Genomic DNA, 24,886 nt, shown 5'->3' with positions numbered 1-24,886 from the left:
TCAGTCAATTTGTTGATTGAGAAGGGGAGAAAGTTTGGACTCTGCAGTTTACTATTGCCGATTAATGTCTAGAAATTTAAATGTGTTTTTAGATGTTTTCCAAAAGAAGAAATTAGTTGTTAAATATAGAAAATAAAGGTTGTAGTTATAAACTACTGCCTGTTAAGATCGTTTTGACCTGCTGCTGAGTCACCATGTGACTGGCTGAACAGGGCTTTTTGCCTGTTTGTAAAATAAAATAAACAAAAAAATAATAAACACCTTAAGCCTTCAGCTTGATCCAGCCGCCAAAAGCTACTCTAATAGTTGCAATGGCCGTTAATACCCGAAAATCTTCCAGTGTGGCTGAACGAAAGCAATTCTGCAAGCGGTGGACAAACATTCCCATTCTTCCTACAAGCTGCATTTTGAAAATTAGATTTCAATTATCTGAAATATTTAAATATGACAAAAAAGCAAAAACAGTCAGCAAAATGGACTTCCTTAGTAGTTGCATAAATAAGCACAGAGACAACTATGCCCAAAGATGTCCATTAAGACGATGACTCAGTGCAGAAGCAAACAGGATGTCTAATCATCATCTTTATTGGTCATTGCACATATACATTACATCAAAATTTGTCCTTTGAATTTAACCCATCCATTATAGGGAGCAGTGGGCTGCCATTGTGCGGCGCCTGGGGAGCATTCTGGGGCTAAGGGTCTTGCGGATATGAACCTGGCCCCTTGTGTCCCCTCCGAAACACAAACCTCCTGTTCTAACCACTAGGCCACCGCTCCCCTAAAGCTTTGCAATAAAACACATTGTACCAATGTGGATGTGTGTTTGGATTTAGTTCGTTAGTCTTGTTTGTTGTATGTTTTTCCAGCGGCTGTGTTATTTACGTACACATCAGCAACGTTACACTATGTGTACCTGATTGTGTCCCACCTTATGATAAACCCTACCCTGACCCCTAGTGGTATGATTAGGTAGTGCAGCACAGACGCAGCTAAACTGTTCAATGGCTTCTGTTCGAAACAAATTGACCATAATATACAGGTCCTTCTCAAAATATTAGCATATTGTGATAAAGTTCATTATTTTCCATAATGTCATGATGAAAATTTAACATTCATATATTTTAGATTCATTGCACACTAACTGAAATATTTCAGGACTTTTATTGTCTTAATACGGATGATTTTGGCATACAGCTCATGAAAACCCAAAATTTCTATCTCACAAAATTAGCATATCATTAAAAGGGTCTCTAAACGAGCTATGAACCTAATCATCTGAATCAACGAGTTAACTCTAAACACCTGCAAAAGATTCCTGAGGCCTTTAAAACTCCCAGCCTGGTTTATCACTCAAAACCCCAATCATGGGTAAGACTGCCGACCTGACTGCTGTCCAGAAGGCCACTATTGACACCCTCAAGCAAGAGGGTAAGACACAGAAAGACATTTCTGAACGAATAGGCTGTTCCCAGAGTGCTGTATCAAGGCACCTCAGTGGGAAGTCTGTGGGAAGGAAAAAGTGTGGCAGAAAACGCTGCAGAACGAGAAGAGGTGACCGGACCCTGAGGAAGATTGTGGAGAAGGGCCGATTCCAGACCTTGGGGGACCTGCGGAAGCAGTGGACTGAGTCTGGAGTAGAAACATCCAGAGCCACCGTGCACAGGCGTGTGCAGGAAATGGGCTACAGGTGCCGCATTCCCCAGGTCAAGCCACTTTTGAACCAGAAACAACGACAGAAGCGCCTGACCTGGGCTACAGAGAAGCAGCACTGGACTGTTGCTCAGTGGTCCAAAGTACTTTTTTCGGATGAAAGCAAATTCTGCATGTCATTCGGAAATCAAGGTTCCAGAGTCTGGAGGAAGACTGGGGAGAAGGAAATGCCAAAATGCCAGAAGTCCAGTGTCAAGTACCCACAAGTATGTTTTTGTGGAGAACTGACTGGAATTGTTTATAAATTAAATCCGAATTTGAAAGCACCAGGTCTTTCAGATGAAAGAATTATAATGCTACCACCATGTTTTTCTTTGGTGTGTTTTTGATGATGCACAACATTCTTTTTTGACTAAATATACCCTTTGGAATCATGAGCCTTTTCACTTACAAATGCTAAAAACACTACATATAAATTTAGAATATTACATCTGACCAATACAAAGAGAACATTTTTGATACAGAAATGTCAGCTCAATGAAAAGTATGTTTAATACCTGCTTAAAGGTTGTTGTTTTCTTTACCTATTTGGACATATGGATGGTAAATATTAATTAAAACTATACTAGAAAAAATTTGTAATATTAGTAAACAATAAAAAATAAGAATAACTTACATTTTTCTGTTAAAATGGCTTTATGATGAGGAATAAACTAGGATACCCACATATCATTCCCACTTAAAATGGCTTAAATTTCCCACAGATGTTCCACAGGGGCACATGATTAGAACATCATTACAAAGTATTTTAAAGGATGTTTACCTTGCTTAAACCTCACACATTTAGTTTGATGTTTTCCTGACTGTTTAGTGAGAGTGAACACCGTGGGGAGATCCAAAGAGGTCTCTCAGGCCTTCAGAAAGAAGATTGGTGCAGGTTATGAGTCTGGTTAGGGGGTTGAAGAGGTCAGCCATTCCACTGTAGGGAACATAATCTACAAGTGGAGAATATTAAAAAGAAAAAACTGCTTTTGTCAAGATTAGCTGATAAAGCAAGTTCACCATGAAAGCAGTCCACAAGATGCTAAAATACGTTTTAGAAACCCCTCAAATGTTATCACAGGACTGACAGCAGTTTCCTGCTATTATTGGTATGACCATGCAGGCCTGTACAATCAGAAAGAGAATGTGCACATTTGAAATTCTTGTTGTCCAGTTTTCCTCAGAAAACACAAAGGCCAGGATTTTTGGAATACTGTTCTTTGAACAATGTGTCAAATAATCAATTATTTGGACACCAAGACACAGGACGTTTGTAGGAAACAAATACAGCATTCTAGGAAAATATCGTCAAACCAGCTCTGAAGGCTGGTGTTGGAAGATTCATGGTTTGAAGATGTTTTGCTGCAGCAGGAGCTGGCCAGCTCACTGGGTCCTGCTGAGTGGGTTGAATATTTCTCAGACTGGTACATGACAAGAAGAGTCTCACTGGTTATTTCAGCAAATGGGGATGAGACTAGTTATAAGAGGAGTTGTAATGGGATGAGGTGTGCTAACTAACTAATTCAAAAAACCTTTTTTTGTTGATATCTTTTGTTTAATAAGTAAAACAATATTAAATGTAATTGTTTGAGGGCAATTAAAAATTTTCTATACCTGATATAAAAAAGTTAGATTTGACATCAATGTGTGAACATTTTTTATTAAAGAACTGAATATTCTATGAGGTTTCCTATTTTTCGTGCATTATTACAGCCAGAAATCTTGTATGAATGTTTTGTATTCTTCTCCTGACTTATACTTTTGTACCACAAGATTGTTTTTTAATGTACAGAATATTTGGCGGATTAACAGTCAGGATAGCTTTGATGATTTTTTAATCCAAATTACCTGGTATTGTAAGGCAAATGGTATTTTCTTTTTACATTCTCCTGCTTGATTTTGTTGCACTTCGCTTAATTCTGGACAACCTCTGCCTGTAAGGTGGAATTCAACATAAAGTTTATGCTTGTTTTCTCACTCTGTCACTCAAACAGAAGCTGAATAGCTACTTCTAGAGGCAGACGTTAATCTGTAAGTCAATCACAGGATCATGTTCAGAATTAAACACACACATCCATACATAGAGCTGCTGATTGAATTAGACTGAATTAAAGCCAGGGCGTCAGATGTTGAGTTAAAAGATTTGTCAGCCTTTATCTGATGTTTCCAGTATGATTCTTAGGAAAATAATTTAATGCCATGTCATTTCTCTGTTCATCTCTTCAGTATGAAGGGCCTGTGGGAGAATTAAAACATAAACTTGTATGGTTAAAGCCGTACTTCCAGTCTTTGCCCCCCTTACTTTAGCTACACACACCCACGGACTGACGTCACCTATCAGAGGAGCAGACAGGAGCAGCAGGTATTTTGTGTAATCCTGTTGGCTGCAGTGTTTCATTGTGAACCAGCAGTCACCTCCCCTGCTGGCAGCCCAAAGGCATTTCCCAGCGGGACGTCCCTAAGCTTATGTGACCAGGTGTAGAAGGATGGGACAGACACCAACAGCTCCAAAAATATAATGTGGGTTTTTATTTCCCGACCATCCTCAGAATGGGGACAGCATTAAGTTTGGTTTGATTTGGCATTTTGTAAATGTGTTGCAAACAACTATTTAAAAAAAACAAACATTCAAGTAGTGCGTTCTTCTCAAATCAAAAACTACAGTTTCTCTTTTGTCAGGATCAGAAAATTAGCTTTTAACACTGCTTCACAGACCTATTCAAGGCTTCTTTGGAAATAAAAAATAAAAACCCAGATAAGAGACAAAAAAAAGTAAAATCTACCAAAGACAACAGTAGTGGCCTAATAGTGGTACTATAATAAACAAAAAAAAACACCACTTAATAGTCATTCAACTTACATTTGCGCAAAACCACAGTACATTCTGTTTTACATTGTTTTCTACATTAGCAACTTGAACTCACTTGAAAATGGCTGACAGCCTGCCCAGACTGGAGCGGACACTCGCACCAGAAACCCTGGACAGTCTATCTCCCCTCTGAACAAATCAATTGCACAGAAGTAGGTAAACAGAACAAAATAGTAACCACTCAACCTTTAGTAAAGTTTCCATATAATCCTTGTTAAACACTCACGCCTTCACGTAGCCCCGCACGTTTCAATAGGAGGAACTCCTTCCTGACCGTAAGGCGTCAATCTACAGCAATCTCCGTTCCTACTGAGTAAATCAACTATAAATCTTTAAGTATAAGGCTTATCACAGCGTTGTCTACTAACTCCAAAGAGTATATTTAGGTCTCCTTACCAATTTAAGACATTTTCCACTGATATGCCTCATTGTCTTGTCCTTTACGAACCGGAACCAACTGCTGGCGCTGAGTAATGACGTCACGCACGCGACATACACACACAGGAGACACTGCCATACTACCTGAAGCAACAGTGCCACCTGCTGGACCACTTGAAAACCGCAAAAGGCAAAAAGAGGGAATAATAGCGACTTCTGTTTTAGAATTAGTAATTTATTTATTTCACCCGGCTACATTCTCCCCTGCCTGAAGTCAACGTCTCTGTGACTTCTTAACCATCAACCATAGCATTTAGTTTAGACGTGTAAAGAACCATACCCGCTAACACCTGGGACAATACATCTGGCGTGAAGGACATAGCATTACACGCGGTCATAGGTAAGTTAAATGGGTTTCTGTTTTTGCCAGCAGTTGTTCTAACACTTTTGCGTGGTGTTGGCGTAGGCGTGCTTGTATCTGCTTGTCCCACCCTCCGCCGCGGAGCAGGTACTGGTGTCACGTCTGGCTCCGCTTCAAACAAACCTGGATTTTTCTCGACTGGTTCTGGTTGGGGGAACATTTCTTCACCTAGCATGTCACTCAGTTCAGCATCACGTGATTGTTCACCGCTGCTTTCATCCTCGAGCTGATTTCCTAGGTCTTCTAACCATGGACCAACAGGTTCATGGACTTGTTCCACCAACAGGTACTTGGGTTCTGACTCAATAGACTCAGACTCTACTTCTGTTTGAGGTTTACTCACAGGGGTAGTTGTTTTGTGGTTCTGTCTCGAAGGTGGTATAGGCCCCACACACAGGCGTAGATTGGACCTATGTACTCTCTTTATTGGCCCTCCCTTCACTGGTGCGACGGTGTGTGTTGTCCCATGCACATCCATAACTTTATACACTGTGGATGACCATGCATCTTGAATCTTATTTCTGCCGATGGGACGATAACGAAGATAGACATACTGTCCTATTTCCACAGGTGGACAGTGTACTTTTGCATTGTGGTGGGCCATTCTTTCGGCGGCTTTCTTTTCTGCAAATACTCTGGCTTTCCCATGTGCGTCTTGGAGACGCTCCCGATGTGCTGTAAGCCAATCAGGGCCATCATGTTTTGCTTGCTCCTGTCCTAACAGAGCATCAACCGGCAAGTGAGGGTGTACGCCAAACAGTAAGTAATAGGGAGAGTAACCTGTGGAGGAGTGTGGTGTCACATTGTAAGCATACACAAGCTCCGTAAGGTGTTCAGGCCAGCGTAGCTTTTTCTCAGGAGGCAGTGTTCTCAGAAGGTCATGCAAGGTTCTGTTAAACCTCTCACACTGGGGGTTTCCCTGGGGGTGATGAGGGGTAGTGCGGGTTTTCTTCACTCCATACAGCCTGCACAGTTCTGCAATCACAGCGCTTTCAAAATTTCTACCTTGGTTGGAGTGCAAGCGCTCTGGAATACCGTACTTCAAGAACCACTCCTTTAGTATGACTTTGGCAGTTGTGTCTGCTTTCTGGTTTTTCATTGGGAATGCTTGACTGAACTTAGTGAACACATCAGTGACTACAAGTACACTCTCACAACCGTCTTTAGCACGCTCCAGGGAAGTGAAATCTGTGGCTACAACTTCAAGTGGACGGGTAGCTAAGAATGGCGTTTGGGGTGCTGTGGCAACTTGGTTAAAACACATCTCTGGCACTTCTTCACCCACTGCTCCACATCTTCATGCATCCCTCCCCAAAAACATCTCTGTTTTAACAGGCCAAGCGTCCGCTCTATACCTTGGTGGCCCATCTGATCATGCACACCAGTGAACACTTTTTCCTTGAGACATGCAAGTAACAACTGGTGACATTTCCCAAGGTGAACATCCTGGATCTCACGGTACAAGAGTCCATCTTTTTCTGTGAGACGTGGCCACTGTTTCAGTAGTGTGAGTACTGGTCTAGGCAAGGTTTGCCTTTCTTGAAAGGAGGGTCTTCGTTTCATGTTCCAAAATGTTTTTAATATCTTAAGTGTCGGGTCGGAAGTTTGAAAGTTTTGGAGCTCAGTTCTAGTGTAACTAGGGAGTGTAGGTGTGCTTTTGTGTGTCTCATTGTTTGTTTCCTCACTGTCTGATTCAGAGGCATTTAACTGCCTCACCTGAAAACACTCAACCCCTGCAGCTACTAACTTAAGATCTAAACCGGTGCCTGTCCGAAGGCTGTCACATATGGCCACATAACCATCGAACTCTGCATCCTCTGAGCAAGGGTCGGACTCATTTAAAGCTGGCTGTCTGGAAAGGGCATCAGCCGCCGAATTACAATGACCAGGCCTGTACTTTACATCGAAATCAAATACAGCCAATTGTGCAACCCAACGCTGCTGGATAGCTCCCAACTTAGCAGTGGAAAGATGACAAAGTGGGTTGTTGTCTGTCAGGACTGTGAACTTGGACCCAAGGAGATAACTCCGAAACTTCTCTGTGACCGCCCATTTTAATGCAAGAAGTTCCAACTTCATGCTACTGTAGTTTTTATCATTCTTTTCAGCCCCTCTAAGTTGACGACTCGCATAAGCTATGATTTTTTTTCTTCCCCCCTGTAGCTGGTGTAGAACTGCACCTAATCCCAGGTTGTTAGCGTCCGTCTCCAACACAAAAGGAAGCCTAAAGTCTGCAAAGCCTAGCATGGGGGCACTGGTTAACTTGTCTTTGAGATGATTGAAGGTCCCTAAACACTCTGGCGTCCAGGCAGACTGGAACAACTGATTAGCTTTGGCTGGGCTGCGCTCCTTAAGACAGGTATTGACCACCTCATGGAGAGGTCCTGCCACCTGAGAAAACCCTTCAATAAATCTCCGGTAGTAACTGCAAAACCTTAAAAAGGATCTGAGCTCCTTTACTGTACTGGGAGTAGGCCATGTCTTGACTGCACTAATTTTATCGGGATCAGTGCCGATTCCTTCAGCTGAAACTTGGTGACCCAGAAACTTGACTTCAGACTGGAGAAAGTGACATTTTTCAACTTTTACTTTCAGACCTGTCTCTTGTAATCTTTTAAGAACTGTTTCTAGTCTCCCAAGGTGCTCCTGGACGGTCTGGGAAAAGACGAGTAGGTCGTCTAGGTATACTAAAACGATCTGAAATACAAGGTCACTCATTGTTGCTTGCATTAAACGTTGAAAGGTGGCTGGAGCATTGCATAATCCAAAAGGCATTCGTAGATACTCATATAGACCAAAAGGAGTTGTGAAAGCCGTTTTGTGCCTGTCTTTCTCATGGACTGCAACTTGGTGGTAGCCACTCGCCAGGTCGATGCTGGAGAAGAACTTTGCACCGCATAGTGCATCGAGACTCTCATCTATGCGTGGCAGTGGAAAGGCGTCACGCCTGGTTTTTGAGTTCAGTTTTCTGTAGTCCACACATAGTCTTAAACTGCCATCGGGTTTCCGGACTAAGACTATTGGCGAAGCATAAGAGCTGCAGCTCTCCTTAATAACACCTTTCCTTAACAGTTCTGAAATGTAATTTCTGACCTCTTTGTACTGGTTTGGTGGGATCCGCCTATAGGGCTGGGATACCGGGGTTCCATCTAGTACAGGGATTTCATGTGTAACCCTGTCAGTGTAGCCTAGGTCTTCATCATGCACTGCAAAAACATCAACATATTTGAACAACAATGACTTCATCTCTGCCTGCTGCTCAGATGTACCACCTAGGTGTAACCGATCAAGCAAGGTTTGTATGTCTCTGTCGGGCTCTTTGCTGCTCTTCTGGTTGACAGTAACTTCCTCATGGTTAACAGATATGCGCTGAAACCGTACTTCATATGGGTCACCTTCTATGCACTGACAGGGAGTTATAACACCTAGCCTGGCTTTAGCTGGGAGCCACACATCACCTTGTGAAAAGTTTAGTACTTGTACTGGGAAAAGATGACTATTGGCCGACATTACTGTGGGCAAAACAATCACTCCACCAGGCAGTGGGTTGTTGCCTGGTTCTAACACCAGAGAGATGTCATTACCATGTCTCCTAGGGCCTCTAACATAGACTGTGGAGACCGATAGAGCAGGCAGGTGACATTTATCTTTTTGAGCTACACGCGCCACCACTGACTTTTCTACCAGTTCTGCCTTCTGTACCTGCTGACAGGCTTCTCTCCAATCTGAAACAAGCTCTCCTCCTAGAGCTGCATCAAACTCAGCGAGTATCAGCTCTTTGCATCGTTTAGCGATGTTCATTCCGATAATCCCAGGTGGTGATGAATCAAGTCCTTTGCTGTCTGCTGCATTGTCCTCTTTAATTATCAAAAATCCACATTCAGGGATAGTGATTCCCATCACTTCAATATCTAGCTCAACATAACCTAGGTAGGGTAATGGAAGCTTGTTAGCAGCTGTGATTTTGAGCCATTTAGATGTACAGTGCATGTCTCTGTCTTCTCCGTGGAGGTGGTTTCGGAAAAATTCCTCAGTTAAGGTACTCACATTGCTCCCTGAATCAAAAAGGCATTTCAAGGAAGCACCATCTATTTTAATGTCTATTGTGGGGCATTTTCCTACTGCATTTTCCAAAAAGCGCTCTTTAGTTAAAGTCTGGGGTGAGCCTTCAGACTTCCCTCGCATTGCTCGGCTCCTAGCAACCGAGGGTCCTAGTTTCCCTGCACCGTGACGGTTTGGCTGAGTGTTAGACTGACTGGGGGCTCTACGTGCAGAGCATTGTCTGGCCATGTGTCCTACTCCTTCACATCTTATGCAGATGGGCTGGCCATCTTCAGTGTACCTGAGTGTAACTTTTGGCCTATTACTTAGGTTTGCTCCATTAGGTTTAGCTTTTTGGGTTGTCAATTCACGTACAGCATTTGTTAACTCTCCAATAGCTTTACCTTGCTGAGCTATTATTTTTACAACTTCCTGGAGTGTCATGGCCAACTCACTTTCTGTGTTGCTGGGGGTCTCAGCACCTGAATGCTTGTTGGGACTTTCACCAATCAAATTCCTGCTTCTTGCCACATTTGTATTACGGGGTTGTTCTTCAAGGCTCCACATAATGGCCTCTTCACGAACATCAATAAGACTTGACCTTGGCTTCTCTCTGATGAGTCTTCTGAGCTCGCGGCGGAGGGTGGAGTCACGCACGCCTTCAATGAACTGATCCCGCATCGCAAGCTGTGGGTTAGCAACCACATCAGGAGAAATTAACAAAGCGGAGTTAAGAAGCTGAGAGAGTGCATGTGAGAAATCTCTCAGGTCCTCTCTGTCCAACTGACGCCGTGAATAGAATGCATGTAACAACTGTGGTGTGGTGCGTTTTTCTCTAAATGCGTTACGCAAGTATGAAAGCAAATCACTGGGTTTAACTGCTTCACCATGAGTACATAGTTTAACTTCATTTAACGCAGAACCTTTTAGGAGTGACATTATAAAGTCTACCTGGTCTTGTTCCCGTAGACCCCTCAAACTGATAGCCCGCTCAACCTCTTCAATAAACTCATCTACAGATTGAGCATCCTTACCTGGGTCACCACTAAATGGCACTATGTGTTTCTCTCTAGGCACATACACGATGGACCTTGTTGGTACATCACCCAAAGAAGCAATACTTGACATGACAGCATCATGTTTTCTACTCAGTTCAGTAATTTGTGACTGTAACTGTGTCAATTGTTTACCGCCATTAGCACTTTCAAAAGGAGGTGCAGCAGAATCACCTCCTGATTGGCTCGTTCCAGGTATGGATCTGCCCTGTCCTTCCTCACTATCTGACATTTTGGAAAGTCTCTGTTGGAGTCACAGTCTCTTAGAGTTGTGATGTCGCTTGGCCTCGTCCTTAGAGGTTGATGTGCAGTTCCTGGCACTTTACCAATTACGTCACTCTCCTGAAGCTCAACTCGTACGCACTCTGCCCCTCTGGAAGCTCTACACCGCTCACGGACCAGATGAGACTCCTCTTCACCACTACTGTTGTCTTTTAGTTCAAATAAAAATTTGATAATACATATAAAGAAAATGGCAATTCAACAAGTGCCAAACCAACCTGGAAATCCCACTTCTGACACCAAAAAGAGAGGGCTGGCGTTTATGTGACCAGGTGTAGAAGGATGGGACAGACACCAACAGCTCCCAAAATATAATGTGGGTTTTTATTTCCCGACCATCCTCAGAATGGGGACAGCATTAAGTTTGGTTTGATTTGGCATTTTGTAAATGTGTTGCAAACAACTATATAAAAAAAAAAACATTCAAGTAGTGCGTTCTTCTCAAATCAAAAACTACAGTTTCTCTTTTGTCAGGATCAGAAAATTAGCTTTTAACACTGCTTCACAGACCTATTCAAGGCTTCTTTGGAAATAAAAAATAAAAACCCAGATAAGAGACAAAAAAAAGTAAAATCTACCAAAGACAACAGTAGTGGCTTAATAGTGGTACTATAATAAACAAAAAAAAACACCACTTAATAGTCATTCAACTTACATTTGCGCAAAACCACAGTACATTCTGTTTTACATTGTTTTCTACATTAGCAACTTGAACTCACTTGAAAATGGCTGACAGCCTGCCCAGACTGGAGCGGACACTCGCACCAGAAACCCTGGACAGTCTATCTCCCCTCTGAACAAATCAATTGCACAGAAGTAGGTAAACAGAACAAAATAGTAACCACTCAACCTTTAGTAAAGTTTCCATATAATCCTTGTTAAACACTCACGCCTTCACGTAGCCCCGCACGTTTCAATAGGAGGAACTCCTTCCTGACCGTAAGGCGTCAATCTACAGCAATCTCCGTTCCTACTGAGTAAATCAACTATAAATCTTTAAGTATAAGGCTTATCACAGCGTTGTCTACTAACTCCAAAGAGTATATTTAGGTCTCCTTACCAATTTAAGACATTTTCCACTGATATGCCTCATTGTCTTGTCCTTTACGAACCGGAACCAACTGCTGGCGCTGAGTAATGACGTCACGCACGCGACATACACACACAGGAGACACTGCCATACTACCTGAAGCAACAGTGCCACCTGCTGGACCCCTTGAAAACCGCACAAGGCAAAAAGAGGGAATAATAGCGACTTCTGTTTTAGAATTAGTAATTTATTTATTTCACCCGGCTACACTTATATTGGTACACGGCTGTCTCTAACAAATTTACTCTGCAAGAGGATCGGCTAAAACACACAGACGAATTAAAAGACAGACAAAACACAGAATCTGCCAAGTCAAAGACTCAGTAGCATTACTGAAGCTCTAAAGACAACCAAACTAGTTTTTAAGATGTGGTAGGTGAAGCTTGTGAAAATTACTACAATAGTTAAAATATATCTCTGGCCAGACGGCAATACATACAGTTGAAACCATATATTTGAAACCATATATTTATATTTTCTTTAAAAGATAAATGAATATGTTAATTCTCAACATTTGAGTTCAGAAAAAAAAAAGTTATGTGTCATTTATACAGTGTATGTAAACATCTGATGGGTCAAACTAGAAGAACATTAATCACAGAATCAGCAAAGAGGGTCTTGATAACTCTGGAGGAGCTGTAGAGATTTCCACGAATATGGCCAATGGCAAAAAGAAAGCCACTCTTGAAAGAAGACCATAAGAAGTTCCTGTTGAAGTTAAAAAGGACAAAGTATTTACAGGGGTTGGACAATGAAACTGAAACATCTGTCATTTTAGTGTGGGAGGTTTCATGGCTAAATTGGACCAGCCTGGTAGCCAGTCTTCATTGATTGCACATTGCACCAGTAAGAGCAGAGTGTGAAGGTTCAATTAGCAGAGTAAGAGCACAGTTTTGCTCAAAATATTGAAATACACACAACATTATGGGTGACATACCAGAGTTCAAAAGAGGACAAATTGTTGGTGCACGTCTTGCTGGCGCATCTGTGACCAAGACAGCAAGTCTTTGTGATGTATCAAGAGCCACGGTATCCAGGGTAATGTCAGCATACCACCAAGAAGGACGAACCACATCCAACAGGATTAACTGTGGACGCAAGAGGAAGCTGTCTGAAAGGGATGTTCAGGTGCTAACCCGGATTGTATCCAAAAAACATAAAACCACAGCTGCCCAGATCACGGCAGAATTAAATGTGCACCTCAACTCTCCTGTTTCCACCAGAACTGTCCGTCAGGAGCTCCACAGGGTCAATATACACGGCTGGGCTGCTATAGCCAAACCTTTGGTCACTCATGCCAATGACAAACGTTGGTTTAAATGGTGCAAGGAGTGCAAATCTTGGGCTGTGGACAATGTGAAACATGTATTGTTCTCTGATGAGTCCACCTTTACTGTTTTCCCCACATCCAGGAGAGTTACGGTGTGGAGAAGCCCCAAAGAAGCGTATCACCCAGACTGTTGCATGTCCAGAGTGAAGCATGGGGGTGGATCAGTGATGGTTTGGGCTGACATATCATGGCATTCCCTTGGCCCAATACTTGTGCTAGATGGGCGCATCACAGCCAAGGACTACCGAACCATTCTTGAGGACCATGTGCATCCAATGGTTCAAACATTGTATCCTGAAGGCGGTGCTGTGTATCAGGATGACAATGCACCAATACACACAGCAAGACTGGTGAAAGATTGGTTTGATGAACATGAAAGTGAAGTTGAACATCTCCCATGGTCTGCACAGTCACCAGATCTAAATATTATTGAGCCACTTTGGGGTGTTTTGGAGGAGCGAGTCAGGAAACGTTTTCTTCCACCAGTATCACGTAGTGACCTGGTCACTATCCTGCAAGAAGAATGGCTTAAAATCCCTCTGACCACTGTGCAGGACTTGTATATGTCATTCCCAAGACGAATTGACGCTGTATTGGCCGCAAAAGGAGGCACTACACCATACTAATAAATTATTGTGGTCTAAAACCAGGTGTTTCAGTTTCATTGTCCAACCCCTGTATGTGACAGCAGGTGCTCTGCTTAGAAAAACAAAAAAACATCAGGAAGGGTCTTGGAGCTGAATCCAAATGGCAGACAGACAGGCAGAAGCAGCAACTACAAGGGGAAATAGGTGTGTGGCATAGGAGTAGCGATCAGGCACAGGTGGGCTGAATTTCCTAATTACACTTTGGCTGTGGCAGAGAGTGGTAAAACTAATAAACATGAATGGAGTTGAATAGAAACAAAATGAAACATGGAGAGAATATAAACAGAGAAACTCTAGATGTACAAAGAACATAACATAAGACTAAACTAAGAAACCAAACACAAAAGTCCAAACTCATAAGAGAATATCCCATAAATAAATCCTGAAAAATGAATTGAATTGGAAAACTCACACCAAGGAAAATCAAAACCCAAAACCTTGGAAATTGTGACAAAAACTGAACTTTTGCGGCCACATTCAAACTCTATGTGTGGCAGAACACTGACATAGCACATCATCCTGAACACACCATCTCCATGATGCTGTGTGTGCATTTCCTTAGCAGAGAAATGGAAACCATTCAGAATCAATTGGCAGGGGAATTGACCTAAATCCAGGGTATTCCTGGAACAAAACCTGTTAGGGGCTGAAAACAACTTGAAACTTGGACTGAGGTTGATTTTCCAGGAGGACACAATCCTAAACAAACACCCCGAGCGGCAACAATATGTGTTAAAACATCGCAAATTCATGTGTTAGAGTGGCCCAGTCAAAGCACATCTGAATCATGTCGAAAATCTGTGCAAAGGCCTTAAATTTGCTCATCACAAGTGTTCTGCATGTAATGAGTTTGAGCTGTTGTGCAAAAAAAGAGCAAAACATTCAGCTTCTACTTGTGCAAGGTTGAGAGAGACATATCCCAAAAGTCTTACAAGCTGGAATGCATGCAATAATTTTTTTGATTCTTTTTGTTGAAAAATGTAAAAAAACATGCATCATTTTCCCTCTACTTCACTGCGTTTGCCTATTTCATAAATTCCCATTAAAATAGTTTGTGATCATAACATTACAAAATGTGAATGTTCCAGGGGTATGAATACTTTTGCGAGGTCTTACAACAGGAGTTGATAGTTCCTGATGTGATTTAGGCATTACAGTGGGCAAAACAATTATTTTTTTCCTACTGAAATGCAGCCATTGTTGAATTCAGTTAGAATTACTGAACCAGTTTTTCAATACAATCAAAATTGTCACTTGTGAAAATCTAACTTTAAAAACATGTGTTGTAATGTTTCAAAAGCTGCTGACCGGCTCCTTCTCTTTCATTTAGATTCAGTTTAGATTTTTGTTTCATTTGTGTCCTCAAATAGTTGTATTTACCTCCTTTATATTGTATCAGTCGACCTGAATAGGAAAAACCCCAATGATCAGGGTGGAATGGAAAGAAATGACACAAAATAGGTTTTGTTATTCATCACTGAACTGAAGCAAAAATAATAAGTTAACAAAGTAACATGAATGGGAACTAAACAGCCTCTCAGTGAAGTGCATACCTAAGAGTAGACTTGTTTAAGGTCGCTATGTTTCCATATGGTGGTTCAACTTGTAATTGGGTACAGTTTTAAAGCAGAACATACCCAACAAAGGCCTAACCTTAGCTCTTAGCCCTTTAGGCAGTGGAGATAAAGACTTTCCTGTCAAAATGCCCAGGTAATCTACTTACAAAGACGTAGTTAAAAAAAGAATACATGACTGGATCCAAAAAGCAGAAAAGGCAAATCTGCTGCTTTCCGCTGAGCCTGATGAGAAAGGTTTACAGATCTGACCTGATACTATTCCTTGCAAAAATATTAATGACTTTTTTACATTTTTGCATTACAACCACAAATTTCAAAATATTTTATTGCTATTCCTCTATCTTCTCATTACTGTCTTTCACCATGCGGATGATGTGTTGAGAGTGATGTACAGAGTTGGTTTTCTGTCATACACAGTGCATTGTATGTATGCCGAGGAATTCAACTTTGATCTCTGACCAGAACCCCTTCTTTCACATGTGTGCCGTGTCTCTTATATGTCTGCTCTTCTGGCTTTCTTACAACAACAGCTTCATTCTTGCCACTCTTGCAAGGCCAGATTTGTGGAGTGCATGAATAGTTGTCCAGTGAGCTGATTGCTCCACCTGAGCAATAGATCTCTGCTGCTCCTCCACCATTTCTTCTCTTGGCTTCTATTGTTATTAATGCTCTTCTTGTAAGTTAAGGTGGACAGCCATTATGATGATAGGTTGTTCCTCTGAGGCCTTTACTGAATAGGGATATTTATGCAAAGATTAAATTACAATTAAGCCTATTAATTAAGTCTATTAATATGATGACTTCTGAAAGGAATCAGTTACATAGGATTTCATTTAGGGATATCAAAATAAGGGGGGCTGATTTCAATAACAAATTTCTGAGCAGCCTTTGTTAAAACAGTAATGTATTTTGTGTTTGAATCGACTATAACAAAGGAAAATATAAGGCATGAAGTGATTTAATGCTGCAGACACACCTGAGGACAGAACTGCTGCTGACAAAGTGAAAGGAGCAACATGATTTGTCTCTCCTATTGATGCGCTCCCACTGCAGATGTCATCTCTGCAGCAGAGTTATGGATCAAACAAAGCTGTTTGTCAGGATTCTCCTCAGTCATCCGTCTGCACTTGTTAGGCAGAAATGAATCTGTCTGGGCCTCTGTCAAGTTGTACATCCTCCCAAAGGTGCGCCAACACAGGCTCAAACGGTGGGATCTGTCTCTTGTTTGTGCCTCTTTATCCCATCCTTATTGTCATAAAATGGGTTGGATCATGACTGAGAGACTCCTTCTTTGTATGCAGTGGCTCTTTTTCTGGCTGCTGAAATGAGAGGAAATGAGGTCAGATAACAGGATATTAACCTGGATATAAAAGAGATTATTGTAAAGATGTTAAACCATGTTAAAGGATTTACTTAAGGAATTGGCCCAGATCTTCTGTAGGGAAAATGAAATTGTTTTTAAAAGGGTTAAATATTTTTGGATCACAGTATTTGTAACGTTTGGTGCAGTGTTTTAAGGATTAAATCTAAATTATCAGTGATGTCACTGGGGAATGGCGTGAAGATTTAACTTATACACAATCACTGTCTAATAGATCACATTTAACAAGCTTTTGATGGGAATAAATCATTGGTGACCTTTTATTTGGAACAAAACACTGCTTTGACCAGAAGTTTGCATTCATCCATTATCAAAATGGACGTCACATTAATATGGAGCTTTTCATTCAATTCATTTCAATTCAGTTTATTTATATAGCGCCAATTCACAACACATGTCGTCTCAAGACACTTCACAACAGTCAGGTACATTCATTCCAATTAATCCTAACAATTGAACAGTGCAGTCGGAGTTAGTTATTTATTCAAATTGGATAAAACGTTTTTCTGTCTAAGGAAACCCAGCAGATTGCATCCAGTCAGTGACTTGCAGCATTCACTCCTCCTGGATGAACATATAGAGACAATGGACAGTCACTGGCGTTGACTTTGCAGCAATCCCTCATATTGAGCATGCATGTAGCAACAGTGGAGAGGAAAAACTTCCTTTTAACAGGAAGAAACCTCCAGCAGAACCAGGCTCAGTGTGAGCGGCCATCTGCCACGACCGACTGGGGGTTTGAGAGAACAGAGCAGAGACACAAAGAGAACAAAGAAGCACTGATCCAGGAGTACTTTCTATGGGAAGGAAAAGTAAATGTTAATGGATGTAGCTCCTTTAGTCGTTTCACCTAGAAAGAAAGAACAGATAAACTCTGAGCCAGTTTTCAAGGTTAGAGTCTGAAAGAGAGCACATAGAGTTAGTTACAGTAAAAGCTCAGTCAATTTCCATGTCTAGGAGAGAGAAAGGGTTAAACACTGAAAGACAGGGCTATGTAGATCATCGGTAGAGGGTGAGCATTAAGTTGTTGCCAGCAGAAGCTTGGACGATGCCCCTCTCCAGAAAGGTGTCACAGGTAGACACAGAGCCAGGTCAGGTGTAGCTTCTAGGAAGAGAAAAGAGAGAACAAAGTTAAAAGCTGAAATAACAGCAAATAATGAAAAATTGGAGAGTAGTGTGAGAATGTAGCGAAGAGGGTGAAAGTGGTCATTATGTCCTCCAGCAGCCTAAGCCTATAGCAGCATAACTACACAGATAGTTTCAGTTCAGATTATTTAATTAAACGGCACTTATTTACAACAATGTCGTCTCAAGGCACCTCACAAAGGGTCCCACTGATGGTCATTGTTATACTAAAAACCACAAGGATTGGGATACCTCTCTCTGTCAGACTGATTATAACCATTGGAAAAGAGAAGGGGTCATACAGGTAGCAGAAATGGAGAGTGTGTTTGCACCTCAACCATAACTGAGCCGGTTTAGGCTAAACCTGACTCCCCCTTACTCCATCCAACAGGGAGGTAGGAAGGCTCCCTCCCTGGTAAACTAAGCCACTGTAACTATAAGCTTTATCAAAAAGGAAAGTTTTAAACCTAGCCTTAAAAGTAGACAGGGTGTCTGCCTCACGGACTAAAACTGGGAGCTGGTTACACAGGAGAGGAGCCTGATAACTAAAGGATCTGCCTCACATTCTACTTCTAGAGACTCTAGGAACCACCAGTAAACCTGCAGTCTGAGAACAAAGTGCTCTGTTAGGAACATATGGAACAATCAGATCTCTGATGTATGATGGAGCTAGATCATTAAGGGCTTTATATGTGAGGAGGAGAATTTTAAATTATTCTTTTCATCTGTTTGATTAATTTTAACCATTCTTTTTTTCTAGGGTGGAATCATGATACAATATATAACTTCATTGGTAGTTAAAAGCAAGATCTAGGTGAACATGTAGATATTTAATGTGGATTTTTTTCTAGTCCACCAAGAGTCCAAACACGTGTTGTGGGCTTAGACATGCAAATACACTTCTACTGATATGTGGTCAATTGTTCCTTAGTAAGTTGCACATAGCCCACGCAGTTCTTGCAGCCAGCAACAAGCTTCCAGCATAACCATAGCTGGAGATTTGACCACTCTTCTTATCAGAATTGGCTGAGCTTGTTTAAATCAGTTGGTTTCCATTGTATAAGAATATGCATAGTCCACAAGTGTTGAATAAGTATGTGGCCAAGGCTTTGGGGACACCAGTCAAGAAGCCTTCCTAAAATAGTGTGTATGATGCTTGTTTGGGATCATTATCCTGTCGGAAAACCCAACTGTGTGAAAGTTTAAACCTTTGATCCAAGCAGTCCTCATCACAAGGAAGGACAATGACTTGAATGTTCAAGAGCAACCCAGGAACAACCAAGGCTCAAGCTTATCAAAAACTGGAAAATGGAGAAACGTCAGTATCCCATTCACATTAACACAAATTAGTTTGTTCGTTTATAATTTATTTCACAGGGACAATGTGTACACACATTACTATTAATAAAAGAAGAGATGTACTCGTACTCGTACTCCTAATTTAGCTATAGCTCATTTCCATCTGCAGTCCCTGGCCAGGTCACAACAATAAAATACATTCAACTTGCAAAGAGTACATCCAGCCATATACTGCATCTTCAGCCATTCACATAAACCAATCTATTCTATTTACCGCCATTTACAAAAAACTTAAGTCTACAATTTAAAATAAGTACATACATTATAGTAAACATGGCCATAGTTAATGTTGACATTGATGGTTTCCCAGTGGCTCCTCTAACATTTTGTGAGAAATCATGGAGGTCAGAGCATAATTTCAGACTATTTGGGAGTTTGTTCCATTCTGTGATGGCTCTATATGAAAAGACAGTCTGTGCAATGGTTGAGCTTCTTTGAGGTAGTCTACAGTCATTATGGGCTGTGGACCTAGATGTTCTAGTTACCTGCTCAGAGCAAAACTGTACAAATCGCTTCAGTGGTGGTGAGGCGTTGTTGTTTAAAATCATCAAAATTAGTGGCACATCTAGTATACAATTAAATTGTCAAATCTTAATATATTATATTTACTAAGGATCTCATAAAGATGATGCCTTAAAGGTTTTTTTTTATCTAGTATCTTTAAAGCCTGATTATAGAGTGATTTTAAGGGTTTTAATATTGACGCATTTGCTTGGAACCAAGAAGAAATACAATAATTATTTAGAAAAATGATCATTGAATTTAAATACATTTGTGCAGCCTCATAAGTGAGCATATTTCTGATGTGCCTAAAAACTGACAGATTGTATTTCACAGTATTACGCATTTTGTCCATCAAGGTCAGAGAACAACACTGGATTGTACAACAAAACAAAGAACACCTTAAAACAATTTAAATAAGAAGAGCAAAAGAAGAGAAAAGCTTTATGGTGAGACGAGATCTTTGACCACATTGAAAAGACGTATGTTTACACAAGTCGAAGCTTTTCAGTCAAGGAATATTGTACCAAGTGACAAGCATGGTGGTGGCAGCATCATGCTGTGGTTCTGTTTCATTGTCAATGGTTGATTGCACCAAGTGGATGCAATGTGTCAAGCTCCCCTCATGTCAATCACAGTTTGACCCTCAGTGGGGGGGGGGGGGGGGGGTTGTGGCTTGGGGAAAACAATTAATTAAAAATTGTGCACAAAGTTCTTATTTAAAAAAAATAATTGACATTGTATATATTATTATTATTTTACTCTGAGAAAAGAAAACCTGCTGAGATAAATTAATAAAAGCCCAAGATTATCATCATGCCTATAATAAGAGTGTATATAAACCTTTGACTGGAACTGTACCTTAATCCTGCACCTTACAGGTTAAATGATCTGTCTGAGCCGACATTGATCCTGAACCTCCATTAAGACGACTCAATGACTTCTGTTTGCTCTAATAATGAGTCCTGTCAGCACAGTTTGCACCAGGGACAGGAGACCTAGTTCTTCCTGTCGGCCTCCAACAGCTGCTGCTGACGCACTCTGGCGTCAAGCTGAGTCTGAGGATTTGACGTGTGCAGACAAGGCTGAGTAGATAAAGAAGCATGTTTGGGGAAAGACAAGCAGGTGCACTGCAGCTTCAGCTAGAAGAACACCATCCATCATCCGGACAAACAGAACGAGGCATCCATCCATCTTTTCCAGGAGTTTTTCAGCAGCCGTTTGTCAGAGTAGCAGCCATGGAGCCCGTCTCTCAGACAATGGAGGCAACGGATGCTCAGAGGCCACAAACATCCACTCACTGGAGGTGTGTGCCAAAGCGGGGAGCATCGTCTCAGTTTGTGGGAAGTACCATTATGATTTTGTCCACTTATGCTGTAGCCACCATGACAATGAACTTAAGGAAAAACATCCAGGAGAGAAGAATGAGACCAAATGGCAGCTAGAATCAAAAACCTGGACATTGCCTTTACTACTGAAATGGGTCACTTCCTGAGTCAGATCCACCAATTCAACCCAACGAACCTCACCTTCATTCTGCCAAGGTGTGGAAAAGGAGGGGATAGTTTCATCTGACTTTACTCAATACTGTAAGTGCATGAATGGACAGTAACCTTGAAGCAGTGCTGCCATAAGGCCACGGGGTGGCGATGTTGGACCACTTCCTGTTACAATGTGCGGCTCTAGCAGGCCACCACCCCAAAGGATACTGCATATGGTCGCTGTATATTAGCTCAACTTCTATTTTAGTAACAAGGACATTACCAAGCAAAACCCAGCAAAGGATACAAGTCCTGACCAAAATAAGCATTTAAAAAAAGTACCCATGTGTTTAAATTTGAGTCCTGAAGTAGCCTTGAAAGTTTGCTGGTAAATACATTGCCTGAGTTTGCTTGTAGATAAAATTATGTGCAGATAAAAAAATCCAATCTGGATCCAAGCATTGTGTTTAAATAAAAGTTGAAATAAAGTCTACTGTTCTAATTTCCTACTTTGATTTGTATTGATCTACAGTCACCTGCTCTGCAAGCAATCACACAGAAAGGTCACAGCAGAGGGTTTTTGACAGACAGCAGAATATAGATAGAAAAAGAAAATACCCTCTAGTCGCTTATATTTCAATCTAAGTGTGATATAATAAAAAAAAAACATAAGACACGCTCTCATCATAAAATCTAACCACCAATGAGAGGTTTCTCCGCTAAACGGTGACTGAAGCAGCTTGCACACTGGAATCAACAGTTTATTTTGCAGTTTAGGTATTCCAAGGTACATGTAGCTACACCTGATGGAGAGTAAAGTTCGGGTAATTTTCCAAATGACCTGGAAACTTTCGAACAGCTTAGGGTGCATCTGGTGCTAAGTAGTCGAAGCGTCACCTCGGATTTTCTCAAGATGAGGAAGCATGTTTTCAAGTTTCCTCGACCTCTGGATGCTATATTTATCGCTAAAGATTTGGCACCCCAGCTAATCCTAAAACTTCAGGATACTAACAACATTATGAATCATATTTCAGTAAAGACATCTCACTCAAATTGAGATGTGTTAAACAAACAATATCTGACTGGTCCTAAATTTACTTTACAGTAACCTCATGGGACCAACATGATATAAAGACATACTTCAGTTGAGCAAAGTACGTAGTGTCCAACTTCCTAAGGAAGAGATGTCACCTTAAAATAAGATTTAATCCACTAATCTATAAAAGTCACCTATCTACTTCTACAAAATTAATCATTTATTCTATTATTCTAAATACATACTATGCTGTGGAACAGTATTTACCCTCTTATATATTGCTTCGGGTTTTTGCCACATTGAAATGTTTCCAATGATCAAATAAATTTTAATATCAAAGATAACCTGAGTAAATACAAAATGCAGTTTACAAATGAATATTTTACTTATTGAGAGATAAAAGCTACCAAGACCGAAATAGTTCTATTTGAAATAGTCACTGCCCTCCAACCTTAATATCTGGTTGTTTTTGGCAACGACAACTACCATCACTGTGGAGGAAAACTCACCAAGCAACTTTTGTTCTTTGTTAACTTTTTTTAGTTTTTTTTTTTTTTGCAGCAGTAATGGCATTTGATATAGTTTTAAAGTAGGCAGACAGGATGTGGGGTAGGGGTGGAGAGAAGGGGAAGACATGCAGCACAGGCCTCCAGGGTCAGGCTCCAAACTCAGGACAACTGTGTCGAGGACTGAGGCCTCCATATATTGGTCGGATCCTGCCACGCACTGCACCCTGCTAGCTTTTAAAGCTAATCTGGCCTCATTCCAATTCATCAAAACAAACCTTGGGTCTTAAATATATATTCTACTATTGCACTGTGGTATCACTGCATCATTCTATTAGTTACTGGTTTCAGTTTATACTCATTTGTTCCTTTTACAATTTTTTTTCCAGGATTTTATACGTTTTCTTAAATCTTTTCCTTGCACTTGGTAGTGTAGTTAAATGCCATTAGTCTAGTTAAAGAGTTTATTTACTTAAGTATTTTACCTTGGAGTTGTATTAATTTTTAAGGTATTCATAAAACAATAACTGACAGAGGCCAAGAGCTGTTTTGCTGTTAATTCCTGGTATCCAGGTAGTGCCCTGACCAGGTAATTTTGACCCAAATGACTAACTTTGTTAATAATTGCCTTTGACACTTGCTAAAAGGTATTCATAGCCAAACCAACATATTGTTGTACGGCTAAAAAAGAACCCACTAAGATGAAGGAATTTTTCAAGCCAGTCTATAGACCTCTGTCCTGCAGGAAATCTGCATAGCAAGCTGAACTTTAAATTACCAAGTGGCAACCAAGAAACCTGATGGGTTTAGAGGGGTTCTGTACTCAAGAATGCTCCAGAATCCCTTTTGAGAGGTCCAATAATCTGATGACCAACAACAAGAAAGACCCTACTGCTGCAAACAATTTTTCCAGCAAGTACTAAGTCATGTTTTGCTGAAGGATCAAATATTCTGAGACAAATATTCTGAGACAAATATTCTGAGACATTCACTAAATCTTTAAAACCTAGAATATGCAGTAAATTATTTCATTCCTTGACTTTTGTTTCCACTAAATGGTGTTTGCCATTTTGGAAAAATATGTCAGTGGAGCAAATCAAAGAAGCACCAAACAGGGAAATCAGTCAATCAAAAAGTACAAGCGAGGCTTCATGGCAACTGAGGGCCGTTGCAGGGTTTAAACACAGGCAGCGCCCCAACCTGGTTAAATGAAAATGAGGTGCACACAGAGATTTCTGTTGGCCTGCTTTGTCCTCTCTCTCTCTTTCTCAGTTCCCTGAATAGCTCTCACACAAAGATATTGTTATTTCATCTCTAATTACAAGATGAAGAGCTGTTTGTCTGAATGCCTCTCGCTCCACCGCTCTCATCCACAGAAATAAAGTGTTCGCTGGTGATGACCCTCAACAGTTATGAAACAGTCTGGTGGATCACAGGGCCAATGTGAGCCCTCATTTTCTCCTCTGAGCTTTATAAAAACTATCTGGATTTCTTCACCACTGAGGCTATTTTATCTGCTCCCTGTCTGTTTTTCATTTGTTTTTAATGGCCAATCCGTCTCCACCAGAGTTACCATGTTAATGTGACGTTATTTGTATAGCACATTTAAAAACAACAATAGTTGACCAAAGTGGACCAGTTTTACCAAACAAACAATTAAATATAATAAAGAGTACACAATAAGTTAACTATAAAAGTAACTAAAAATCATACTAATACTATTTAGTGTCTAATGTTCTATTCAGTCAAAGGCCAGGGAAATGAAATTTGTTTTTAATAGACTTTTAAAGGTTTCTACAATCTGTGTGGTACAAACATGTACAGATAAGGTATTCCACAAATTTGACTGGTTCTCTGACTAATGCCCACCTCGTCAGTTTATGTGGACCGGAATGTCGATAGGTTTGCCTCTTGATAGAGACCATACTCCATCCATTTTCAGATGATGGACTGAACCAGCATGGGATGGTGCTGTTTGTTCACTAATGTTCTCTAATAAAAATCTAAGACCTTTATACTAAGATTAAATTGCACTGGATTTTATTGAGGAGTATTATGGTAAAGGGGGCGGAACATGAATGCACGACAACCTATTGAAATTTACGCTGAAGT

This window comes from Girardinichthys multiradiatus, chromosome Y (genome assembly GCF_021462225.1).
Source record: "Girardinichthys multiradiatus isolate DD_20200921_A chromosome Y, DD_fGirMul_XY1, whole genome shotgun sequence".
NCBI lineage: Eukaryota > Metazoa > Chordata > Actinopteri > Cyprinodontiformes > Goodeidae > Girardinichthys > Girardinichthys multiradiatus.
Note: the sequence above shows the minus strand (reverse complement) of the source record.